We start from the raw sequence: 13,499 nt of genomic DNA on the forward strand, positions 1-13,499 counted from the left end.
GCCAGAGCCGAACAGCGCCAAACGGACCCCAATGACTATAATGTGATTCGTCTGACTTACAGCAGCGTTTTACCAGATGAAATAGTGCAGCCTAGTCCGACACAGATGTGAACTTAGCTTTAACCGGATTGGTATAACTAGTGTAAGGCTTAAAGGGGTTGTCCCGTGCCGAAACGGGTTTTTTTTTTTTTTCAATAGCCCCCCCATTCGGCGCGAGACAAACCCGATGCAGGGGTTTAAAAAAAACAACAACCGGGTAGTACTTATCCGAATCCCCGCGCTCCGGTGACTTCTTACTTACCTTGTGAAGATGGCCACCGGGATCTTCACCCTCGGTGGACCGCAGGTCTTCTGTGCGGTCCATTGCCGATTCCAGCCTCCTGATTGGCTGGAATCGGCACACGTGACGGGGCGGAGCTACGAGGAGCAGCTCTCTGGCACGAGCGGCCCCATTCAGAAGGGAGAAGACCGGACTGCGCAAGCGCGTCTAATCGGGCGATTAGACGCTGAAGATTAGACGGCACCACGGAGACGGGGACGCTAGCAACGGAACAGGTAAGTGAATAACTTCTGTATGGCTCATAATTAATGCACAATGTACATTACAAAGTGCATTAATATGGCCATACAGAAGTGCTGAACCCCACTTTGTTTCGCGGGACAACCCCTTTAATCACAACCTCTGCTTGCCATTCTGTCCATCCTCCATGTTTTAAACTGCAGCTCTGCTTCTGCAGACTAGTTGCTGTATATAAAATCCAGCACAGCAAAGGCAGAATAATTATCAACCCAACTCCGAGTAATCGTCATGTGGCTACCATACATGTATGTGGAGAAGTCTCAATAAAGGAGGGGGCGGAGTTAGTGTCCCTTTAACATTTTTCTCTGCAAAAATAACTGCAAAAAGTAAGAAGTTTAATAAGAAATCAAACCAACAGTTTTATTAAAAGAAGAAATGATGTTTTCATTACGGAGGAAGCCACATGAAGTTGGTAATTATTTTCTTTAATAAGCAAACCTTTATATATAGAGTATATAGAAGATAAAGAGGCGTCTGCCGCAAATTACATTCTGATAAAAAAGTATATTTTACTTGATGACAACCTTCATTTCCAATTAACTTGGGCAAAACTTAATAATGTTCCCGTTCCTATTAAATGATACGACATATTTTATAATCATGTAAATAGGACTCGGTGGAATGCGCTGCAGCGCACCACGGCCGCCTACTCTTTGTCAGAGGTGAAAAGAAATGGCTGCTTACTATTAGAAACAGCGCCATCCTTCTCTGTAGGCCGTCTGGGGTTGTTACACAATTTCTGTTGCAAATTCCATTTTTTTTTTTGATTGATTAATAGAGATGAGCGAGCACCCAAATGCTCGGGTCCGCGTTATTTGAGTCGAGCTTTTCCTAAAATTCGAGAGCTCTACTCGAGTAACGAACCCCATTGACTACAATGGGAGACTCGAACATTTTTGTATGTGGGACGCCGGGTCCTGAGTTCTCGTTCTATGTATCAAAAAAATTGCCGTTGACGTGCGTGCTGCGTCGCGGCAGGGAGGAGCCAGAACAGGCACGTCACAGCATGGAGGAGCCAAAAACTGGGGTGGGGTCGAACAGGGTGTGATGCTCGTTTGAGTAACGAGCACCATCGAGCACGCTAATACTCGAACGAGCATCAAGCTCGGCAGAGTACGTTCGCTCAACTCTACTGATTAACAGTGCAACATCAAAGAGTAATTCTCCCGTCAAAACAAAGGGCACATTGGTGGAACCAAGTGGAGCATGAAAAGTCAATAAAAGTTAGAATTGCAACCGCAGCAAAGATGTGAAGAGACCCTTTAAGGGGTTTTACCAGGCTTTTTTTTTTTAATTGATGACCTGTGCTTAAAATACCCGTACCCCATGATCAGCTGGAAGTAGCACAGCTCCATACACTGAATGGGAGGGCTGACTCAGTTCCATTCATTTTAATGAGACTGTACCATTCCTGAGGAAAAGTCATAAATACCTAGAAGTAAAAAAACCCGAAAACCGTTTCCTACAGTAGGTCTTCGTAACATGCTAGGTTTTAATTGGTGGGACTCCAGATGCTAAAACCACCACGAATTTCTGAAACTAAGGGGGCAGAAGTACTTAGCTCAGCACTGTGCCATTTTGCTCCAAGCCACATACGAGCTCATTGGAAGTCTATCACCACTAAACCCACCTCTATAAAGAGACATGATCAGAGCCGGTCATAGTGTTCAACAAACTGCTTCTGGAATACATTAGAAAATTGCCCCAGGAGTACTCTGGGTTATATAGACACAATTTTAATTCCCAAAGGCAAAATATACCCCAAGGCAATATCTAAAATATAATCTAAATATTATTCAAAAGAGACAAAGACAACATCGAATGATATTTAAAATAAAGGGACTTGTTATTTTAATAGCGCTATATATATATATTGTATATATATTTCCGCAGCGCTTTCAGGTAATTTATTTATTATCCCCCAGCAAGCTGGGCACTCATTCTACCGACCTCGGAAGGCTGGAAGCCTGAGTCAACCTTGAGCTTGGTCGACCATGCGGGGATTGAACCCGCAAGCCTTCAGATTGTGAGCGAGAGCTTCACACTCCACGCCACACAAGACCCAATAGGGGCAAATGGTGGTAGTGATCCAATGTAACCCGTAGTCATCAGTTAGTATCATGTGTGTCATTGTGCATATACACACTAAAACAGGCCTGGATGGCCAACTTCCAAAAGTCTATGTGGAGATTAATAAATTTGCACCACCGAAACCCTATTAAAATCTAATCTATAGCCACCCGACATGTTTCACCTTGCGGTGTCCTCAGGTGGAGGAACAACAACCAGGGCTTTAGTGCTTCGGCTTGCTTGTTTTATCGATAATGTGGGTCTGAGCGTCCAGACCTTCACTGTTCTTAAAAGGGTTATCCCATAATTATTTAACTTATATCACCTATCCACAGAATGGGTGATAGACATCTGATCAGTGGCGGCCTCACCACTGAGATCCACACAGATCCTGAGAACAGGGCTCCCGTGTGTCTGACTCTCCTCCTCACTGAGGACTCACCCCCCCCCCCCTGCGGTGATAGAGACTGAATAGAGTGGTGGTTGAGCACGCTTGGTGCCACTCCATTAATTGCAATGGGGCTAATGGAAGTAGCTGAGTGCAAGCGCTCAACTATTTCTGGCAGACTCAGTGTAGAAGAGTGAAACGACACAGTGCATGCCTGGCCATGGTTGCATACAATCGCCTCCCCACTGCGGGAGTGCAGTGAGCCCATAGTAAGGACTAGAAGTGGACATGGGACCTCCGTTCTTAGAATCTCTGGGGGTCTCTGGAGACCCCCACCAGCCAGACTTTCAACACTTCTCCTATGAAGAGGTGATAAAAATCAATTTTCGGGTAACCCCTCTAAGCAACCAGCGCTGTAGTCAGTAATTCCTTGTCAAATTTTGACAGAATTTTGGATTATGTCTCCAATATGTGAAAAGGGGCCTATAAGGCTGGATTTACACACTGCTTTTTCTCAGGTTTTCATGACTTATGTGGCCTTTTTTAGTTGCTGGTAAGAACAAGTCCCAATATCTGTTGGTAGTCCATAAGAGCATCTGACTTTCTCTACAAGGGGGGAATTTATCAAGACTATGTGGTAGTTTTTTTTGCGGTCAGTGTGCCTTAAATTTTTTGGGAAGTACAGTTTTGATCAAAAATTTTGCAACTTTTTTTGCTCTTGCACGCATCTCACTCCACTTTTCCAAAGTTTCTAGAAAAGGGGGCGTAATTTGATGTGACTTTTTAAGCAGCCCCAAATAGTCGCAATCTCACTCCAGTAGGTGGGTGACGTAACAAGTGACTCCACGTCTCTAGACGTATATAAAGACATGAGTAATTAATTTACTATCAGCATGCGACATTTGATATATTTGCTGGAATGCCGAAATCCTGGGTTCCAGCAACCCTGACAAATGTGATAAATCCCCCCTAATAGTCTTTTTGGCACAGGTGACCTTTATTCCGAAAGGCGAAGCGTTTTTTTGAGCATGTTCCCCATGTAGAGTCCTCAATTGTAACAAGAGGTGTTCCAGTTCTGGTTTTCGGAGGAGTATTTTTATGGTTGCGTTTTCCTATCCCTTTTTTTTTCTTCGAGGGACGTGTGAAGGAGGTAAAGAAGGTACTGATGGAGTTAAAATCTAGAATGCTGATTCTCAAGTGGAATTGAAAACATTCACACGTTCCTTTACTGCAGAGTGGCTGACAAGGCACAAATCAGAGCAGTCTTCAGGCTGTCTATGCAGGGAAAGATTAAATGTGAACATATCCAGCCTCAATACGGCCTTTCTCAGAAGCTGCACTCGAGGTAACTCATAACTTAAAATAAAACTTGACTCAGCAAAATAAAAAGATACAACAAAAAATGCCTTATAAATAAATAAGAGATATCTGTTGTTGTTGTGTCAGTTTTCCTCCAACAGCGTTCTACGCCGGTTGATAGAGAAGTAGAAAACAAAATTATATTAAGGCTCTCTGTTTACATTGTAGTTGGCCGGCTGGCGTCTCGATGGGAAGAAGAGAGCTGCATACTCCGCTATGGTGCCTGTCAAATATCCTGCAATCTGTGAGGATATTGTATAGTAATAATCAAAATATATATTTTTAAAGTTTTTATTTATATGCTTTTTTTGTTTTGTTTTTACCCCTTTTTTGAAATAAAATAAGTCAACTGAAAAGGGTTGTCTTGGACTTTTACTATTGATGATCTATCCTCAGGATAAGGTCAGCAATAGTTGATCAGCAGGGGTCCGCCATTTGGAATTCCTTCTGATTAGCTGATGGAAGCGCCTGCTGGACAGCACATAACAGAATCTGTATTGCAGTGGCTCGGGTTGGTACTGCAGGCACAGCTCCCACTGAATTCAATGGGAGCTGTGCCTTTAGCCCTTTGCAATCCAATTTTGGATTCAGGGTTTCCTAGGAGGTTTTCTCTTTCTGCCATTATGCAATGGCGCCATCTGCTGGCTAGAGCCAGTAGTGCGGTATGCGACATGCTGGAGAGGCCCCCGACAACAGAGCGGCCAGTAATATACAGTAAGAATACCCTGCCGGACGTCTTCAGACATCGGAGCTGTGCAGCCTTCAATTAGAATGTGTGAAGGCGTCAGACAGTGGATTGTAAAGGGTTAATACCAACTCAGGCTACTGCAATGGGGACAGCGCTGTCTGATCTTCCATGTTAAAAGAAAAATCTCATCTAAATATGTTTTTCACTGGATGCCTGTGTATAACAATGTAGTTCAGGGCACATTCATATCAGTGTTTGGGAGTTCCATTGTCCTTCTCCACTTGGAATCCCCTGGCCAAACTGATCTGTCTTATGATGGAACTGCGCCAAATGGACCCTATTGATTATAGTGGGTCAATTTGATTTCTAGCCAGGAGCCTGGAATCTTACTGGAAATGACAGGGAGTAATAGCACCGCTTGCCGTGCTACTTTGTCCTGTTTTTTTTTTTTACCAGAAATAAGCATTGGAGGTCTGAAGTGCGATACAAATGCAGCATTGTTCTGCCTTAGAAGTAATACAATATAACACAACATCCCACGGAAGATGGGAAAGTTTTGTTCCTCTTCTGTATTACGTATAGTTCGAAGAGAAGGTTTTTCTAAATTAATAAAACCGAAAGCATATGAAAAACACAGTTTGGAGCAATGGGCTTCTATGGTGCTGTATTACGGGTTTGTACAATTCAGAACCTGTACAAGCTGTAAAAGTCTCGTAAGTGATACAGCTGGAGACCAACTCAACTGACCAACCAGGAAGTAATTCCAGAACTTACAGAACCCTCCAGAATGTTGGAAACCCCTTTAAAAATGTAAAAGCAAAAAATCTGGACACTTTGCGATGTACATGTATAATAAGATAAAACAAAAAACAGCTCAATCTTCCGTATGACTCTTGGAAACTGTAAATAAGTCAAATTTTGGACTCTTAGAAATATCCACCTTTCGACAACCCTACGTACTCTCGGCATGTAGTGGATGAACTTTTACATTTTTCAGTTGAGACAGGCGTCCATTCTTGGTGGAGAGAGCTTTTTGACTAGTGATAAGCTGTTTGAAACCTGGCGTTTCTCCAAACTTATGAAGGCTGCAGTAGTTCCATTGCATCTATGACTTATTCTAAAATTAATCATAACCGTAGAAGGCCTATTGAACTCTAAATATCCTTTAACCCTTTCCAATCCAATGTCTGACGTCTGAAGACATTATGATTGAAGCCTGTACAGCTTCAATGTCAGAAAACGTCCGGCAGGGTATTCTTACTGTATATTACTGGCCGCTCTGTTGTCAGGGGCCTCTCCGGCATGTTGCAGCCTCTCCGGCATCTAGCCAGCAGATGGTGCCATTGGATAATGGCAGAAAGAGAAAGCCCCCTAGAAACCCCTGAATTCAAAATTGGATTGCAAAAGGTTAACAGTATGTTCTTACCTTTAGCAATGAAGAGGAGCCGAATATAAGTATGGCATGCTGGGATAACTTAAAACAACAGGATGGGGGCTGATCCTACGAAGGATTGGGGCTGATTTGTCCAAAAAATGTTCACCAATGAAGACAAGCTATGACCATAGAACTGACTTCGTAATACCCATCACGGCCAATCAAAACTGTAATGTCGGTTTGTAAATTTTTTTTATTGTGGTGAATGAATGAAAACTGAATTGGACGAGGTAAAGAAAAGAATGGAAATAAGTGAAACAATGATGAAAAAGGGAGAACAAAAAATCCCTAAGACAATCCTGAGCTATCATTCTATAAGAGTAAAAATTAACGACATTGGCAAAAAGGTGAGGAGACAATGCCTGTAATATCTTATCAGAATGCAGAAGGGCAACTGTCAAGAGGAAAAAAAAAAGTACCCAGCCCGAGGCAGAGAACATTTCAATAAAACTGATTTACAGGTCTAGAATAATTTAAAAGGGTGCCTGCTGCAGTAAATTACCGAGGTTCTTCTTAACTTCCCACTTTAAGCCAAAGAAAAATTGATGTTTTACTTTTTTTTACCGTTAATAACAGATGCACTGTAAAAAAAAACCAGAAACATTACTTTGGAATTTTACAGAAGCACAGAAATGTATAGGAGACCAAGACCAAAATGTATGAACCCGCACGTCTGTTGGTGCAATTTTTAATTAATGGTGCAAGTTTTTTTTTTTTTAGACTGTTGGACTGATACATTTAGAATAATAGTTCAACAAAGATTACAATAAAAAAAATCTTAAGATGTATTTAAATAGGCGTATAGTAATATTGTATATTTAACCATAGATTTTAAAAAATCTATAAAAAGTTATGTTGAAAATGAAATATACAAAAAACTGACATCTAACAATCATATTAAAGGTCATCTCTGTCTAGCAAGCATATCTTTAAATGGCCTATTAGAGAATTCTGATTTAATAAAGTTTTTTCTATATTCATAACCCTCCAATAATTAACCAAATTAGGCACCATGCAAATAAGGGAGATGGAACAATACCTCCACAGTGCCACCTATTGGAAGGCAGCATTCCTTCAAGTTGTTATGGGACTATCATCATATTCCATGTACTTCACTGTCCTGCTCCAAATTGGTTATAATGAGAAGTAGCATGCATGCAATGTATCCGAGTCTGACTGCTTGTTGGTCATTCACCAGCATACTTTTGGTTTATTGTTAACATCATGATGCAGATATAGTGATAAGGACGCATGTACACCCCCAACATCGTAACAACTCATGATTGGCTTGGTATGTAATGACTCCAATGATTAACATATCTTAACGCCCCAAGTTATATGCCGCTACCAAACATGCAGCTCCCCTAGATAGGTTTCTTGTGAGAAAGCTGCGTAGGGGTGTATTACAACATGCTGCTTGCACATACCAGGGTATAATATTGAGCACGTTAACCATTTAGCTGCTAGCCATTTGCCATATAAAGGTAGATATATGAATACATATAAGTGTTTGCCTAGGTTGATGTAAGAAACATTTATTACTATAACAAAGTCAATGTCAGACTCTTTATACAAGCCTTGTAATAATGACCGCGAATTGAAAGCAAAGCCAGACTCCATGCATAGACCAGCAGTTTCAAGGCGTTTGACCCTTATCAGTCTGCAGTACGTTTCTGGCTTGTCTAGCGAGAAGCCTGTGATGTGGCTCAGAAATGCTATATTTGCTCCCTAGGGAGAGCACCAAGAAAGGGAATGAGTGAGGAGACTTATAAGGCCATTCATGCTCCTCTGGGTAATATGCAAATAAGAAAGGCTTGTATAAAGAGTCTGACACTGACTTGAAGCAATGCTGCCATCCAATAGGTGGCACTGTGGAGGCATTGTTCCATCGCCCTTATTTACATATTACCCAGAGGAGAATGAATGGCATTTTCAATCTCCTCGCTCACTCACCATCTAGGTGCTCTCCCTAAGGAAAAAAATGATAGCGTTTCTGACTCATTAAGCACCATGTAATACTATATTCTTCCCGCGGTGCTGCCGATATCGTGCTCGTGCTTTTCATGATGATGAAAAGCGTTTTTTCTTTTTCAAAAATGCCTTGTGTCACTTCTGTGAACTTGCAATCCTCAGGCACATGTTTCACGTGCATCAAGGGATTGCAAATATTTCCCATTGATTTCAATAGGAAAATCATATCGCACGACATTTGAGTGCCATGTGATGTGTTTTGAGGTCCCATTGAAAACAGTTGTGCATTCCTTTTGCAAGAACGCCCAAAGATAAAACCTGCTAAAAGGGGGAAAAAAAATCAATCATGTAAATACATCCATTCAAAAGAATGGATTACATATTCGCTCACGTTTTGCATGCGTTTATATCGCACAAAAATAAAGGAGATGGAACAATACCTCTGCAGCGCCACCTATTGGTAGGCAGCATTCCTTCAAGCCAAAGTCAGACTTTTTATACAAGCCTAGTAACAATGACTGGGAAAAAAAAGCCAAGCCAGACTCCAAGTACAGACAGCTGTTTCAGGGTTTTTTGCCCTTCATCAGGGTACCGTAATAGTCTGGCTTTGCTAGTGAGAGGCCTGGGATGGGGGGCAGAAACACTATCTTTTCTCCTAAGGAAGAGCACCTAGACGGTGAGTGAGGAGACTCAAATGACCATGCACGCTCCTCTGGGTAATATACAAATAAGGGACTCACTAGCAAAGCCAGACTCCTACTGTACACTGATGGAGGGCAAAAGCCCCGAAACAGCTGTCTGTACATGGAGTCTGGCTTTGCTTTTAATTCTCAGTCATTGCTACAAGGCTTGTATAAAAAGTCTGATTTTGGCTTGAAGGAATGCTGCCTTCCAATAGGTGGAACTTTAAAGGTTTCATTCCATCGCCCTTATTTGCATATTATTTAGAGGAGCATGAATGGCCTTTTTAGTCTGCTCACTCACCGTCTAGGTGCTCTCCCTAAGGAAAAAAGATAGCGTTTCTATCGCACAAAACTCGCGCGAGAATATCGTTCATGTGAATAAGCCCTCACTAATTTACTCTTAGTAGTTTTATAGTGGAAACCCAATATTTCTATATTTTGGACTTTGATCCTTTGGTAGTGGACATTTGTGAATTTAACATTCTGTATAACCAAATGTCATGTTTGCCTTCTGTTCTTACATTTACGCAATATGCAATACTTCCTCTTATGAAACTTCTGTTCTCAAAACGCTGACAAGATAATATATAGTATAAACACGTTACATTTTCCATCTGTTTTGCAACTTTGGAAGACAGTATAACTCAGACATGGACAACCGCAGTCTGAAACAGCTACCGCAGAAATTACCCAAGCAATTTTACTGGAAACGTATGCAAATAACATGGGAGGTCTATGCTATTACTACCTCATGATGTAACAGCCAATTATATCGAAGGAACCACACGTGGGCCTAAGACAACCCAGTCATTTCATCCACCACCTGATGGCCAATCAGAGATGACCGGAGGATGGAAGAATTGCAAGATGCTTATCCAATAATTAAACAATACGTTGTATCTATGTAATCTTTTGACCTGCCCAGATGTTAAACTCTTAAAAGAGGCTACACGCCCAACATTAAAGTTAGAATTGAGGTAGCTATACATGCTGAACCTTGTGTCAGTGTGAAAACTTCTTATGCGCATTATCAATTCAGAGTTAATATGGAAGGGTGTAAACATTCCAAATTGAGTAAGCCGTGGTTCCACAAAGGAATTCCACGTCAGTTTAGTAAATCATGTGAGCTGCTCGTTTTTAGGTGACAGGGATAGTGGAAACTCCTTCATATAATAATCCTAGATGTAAAGGTCTGGCGCACACATTATCCTTATAGTCCGATGCACAAACTAGAGAAGATTTCCATCTTCTATAATGAACACTTACAATGTTCCATTATCTGCCATATTTAAGAAGTTCTATAGAAAGTTTATAATAGTCATAAGAGTAAATTAATATACCGGATATTTTTAACATTTTTTAACTCCACTAACGAGTATTCCACACATTCAGGTATACAGATTTTTTTTTACAATCAATAATCTACAGTAATTTCACACAATTTTTTTCTCTCCTTCATGGTATATTATCTTATAAATCTCACTCTGTTAGATAAATGTGATTAACCCCCCCCCCCCAAAAAAAAATACCCCTGTAAATTAACGTATTTATTCTAGATGGAATGCATTTGTTATTTTGCTATCCTTTTTTTTTCTTTGTACAGCGGTCTGATTTTCCAATGCAGCGTTGTCATGAGAGAAACCTTGTCACAGCCATGATCAACACCTCTGGCTCCGGGGTGACAGGCAATATTACCAATTGTGAAAAAAGCGGATTTCATGCCCTGCAGTCACTGTCTATCTACGGCTTGACACGCAGGGTAAAAAGTAGTATATTACGCTGCTTAAAACCAACATGACTCCTATTAAATCCCTGTGCACACTGTCAAAAAAGATAAAAGGCGCGGACATGAACCTGAAAACTCCACTGCTTGTTTTAAAAATCTAACAATTTCGACTGTCAACTTTGTCAGGGGATGTGCGATGTCTCTCTCAGACCGAGTAGGACAGGAATCTGGTCACCAGGAGGCAGGAATTAAAGGTCAGTTACTCTGACGGCCACTCGAGGAGACACGTTACAGGTATATCAATTCCACTTCCTAATCACCGTTTCATGTTTTAAATTTCCATTTAGTTTCGAGAAACAAAAAAAAAAAAAAATAGTATTGGAGATCGGTTACAGTTCGGTACTAGAATTCCTCTAAGTGCTTGGTATCAGATGTTCAGGATTATTAGAAGTTAACTTAAAAAGGATCTGTCATTTCCTCGGGCCATCTGCAGCTAAGGCCTCGCTGACGACTTTCCTTTGGTTCCTACATACTTCATTACCCAATGCAGAGTCCTGTCAGAACCAGCTTTTGGCAATTTGAATCTATCAAGTGGGTGGTCTCCACTACTGACTGTCCAATGGATGAGATTTGATCGACCACCCACTTCACAGAGCCAAAGTGCTGGAAAATTAAAGGGGTTTTCCGTGGAAATACTATTGATGACCCATCCTCAGGATAGGTCATCAATAGTTGATCGTCTGAAGTCCGCCACTCAAGACCCCGACTAATCAGATGTGCGAGAGCATGTTGTCAGCGCCGCAATAACAGAGGTCAGAGCGCCGACCTCCATCCAGTGGCCGGCGCTTGTAAGTAGAGGCGCGGCTCTCAATGAAATCAATGGGAGCCATGCCTGCAGTTAGAAGCGCCGGCCACTACATGGGAGGTCGTCGCAGAGGCTTCCGCTCCGACCTATGTGTTATTGCGGCACTGACGGAATGCGGTTGCACAGCTGATCGGTCGGGGTCCCTAGCAGCAGAGTCTGGATGATCAACTAGTGATGAACTATCCTGAGGATAGGTCATCAATAGTATTTCAACAGAAACCCCTTTAATCTAATGAGACTTTGTATAAGGGAATAGAGAATAAAGAAAAATTGCAATAGTCAGTAGGCCACAGCTGCAGAGCTACATAGTCCTGACAAGACCCTCTGCTGAGATCCGTTCCTCTCTTTCAGTATAAAAATACCTGAAGGGAAGGGAATAAAAGCAAAAAAACTGACTTATACTAAACCTCATCAAGTAGTAGACTTACATCATATATCATACTCCGTTCACATCCAGAATTATTGTCGCTACTTGGAATCCATCAGCATTGTGTTGTCAGACACCTCCACCTCCCCTTCATGAATTAGAAGCATATATGAATATCTGAAACTTAGTAATTAATCTAATTAGAGGAAAGTGGCATCCTCCTCATCTTCCATCAGTCCCCCTTTCCTTGTTCTCTGTAAATTTTACTCCTTTTCCCAAATTATCTGATTGCAATTATATAATAGTAGACAGGGGAGAAGAAGGGGGTGCAGCTGGAGCTTCTCTCATTCTGTGTCTGAGACTGAATGCTGTGAGAGAGGAAGAGGGAGCTAAAGTGGGAAGACTCAGAGTGCTGTGCACAGTACAACGGGATATGCAGGCAGCAGAAAACACCAAAGTAAGGGCAAACATTACATCAAGATGAGCCTGTCTACACAGAAAGCATACATAAGAAAGCAATACATTTAGAGGAGCCATGCAAAGAGACATACAAAGAAGCGGGTTGCTCTTCACTTCAAATATCAAATCTACAGCCGAATAAAGGTAGGTACGCTGCTTTAAAGTGACTATCCGGTTTTGGGACAAAATTCTGATCTGGGACAGAGGTATATTACTAGCAAATGTCCTCCTCTGTTGACCCTCTTCTCTGCTGGTTTCAGGTCCTGTTTTGGGGCATCCTAAATGGCTGCAGCAATTTTCTAAATACCTAATGCACATTGTGCACCGCCCTCTGATTGGTCAGTGTGTATCAACTAAGCAGCTCTGACCAATCAGAGAGCAGGTATAGTGCACTTGTAATCTAACACTAGCAATGCACTGTGGGGAATTAAGATAGTCCGAAGACAGAGTCCGAAGACTCTGTCGGTGATCTTGGACAGCTGAAAACAGGACCCGGGACTAGTAGATCGGAGGGGCAAGAACAAATTCAAGTAATAAACCGTCCTCACCCTTTGTGATAGAATTCGCTCTCAAAACCAGATGGTTGATTTATCTGATATCCTAGAAGTCATACCATAATTTTATTTCATGACAAAAAAAAGCATAAAACACAAGAGGATAAAATAACCCTGCCGTACCTTGTGGCTGCAGACTGACGTTGGACTGCAGCAATTTGACAGGCGTTCTTCACAGAACATTCAATGTGGACCCTCCTGCAGAAATGTGGTTAAAATGGAAAAGGAGGGAAAAGACAGTTTGAAATTGAAGTCTAAGGAGATTCTAGAAGGAGGAGAAAGTGAATTAAGACAAGGAAAGAGAAGGGAAGCAGACTGTAAAGGAGCAGCGCAGGAGAAGACACAAGCCATTGG

The 13,499-nt window shown here is 41.7% G+C and overlaps 1 protein-coding gene across 5 annotated transcripts in view; it reads right to left on the reverse strand.

The window, feature by feature from the left end:
• Positions 1-13,499, reverse strand: part of PHF14 (PHD finger protein 14) — a 250,852-nt gene that overhangs the window by 69,855 nt on the left and 167,498 nt on the right. The window contains exon 19 of one of the 5 annotated variants that reach the window (XR_010787298.1): positions 13,269-13,343. The exons of the other annotated variants lie outside the window; for them this stretch is intronic. The gene's annotated coding sequence lies outside the window, so the exon portion shown is untranslated. The remainder of the gene's footprint in view (positions 1-13,268; positions 13,344-13,499) is intronic. 5 annotated transcript variants of the gene reach the window in all.

The sequence above is a fragment of the Eleutherodactylus coqui genome, chromosome 12, assembly GCF_035609145.1.
Source record: "Eleutherodactylus coqui strain aEleCoq1 chromosome 12, aEleCoq1.hap1, whole genome shotgun sequence".
NCBI classification, from domain to species: domain Eukaryota; kingdom Metazoa; phylum Chordata; class Amphibia; order Anura; family Eleutherodactylidae; genus Eleutherodactylus; species Eleutherodactylus coqui.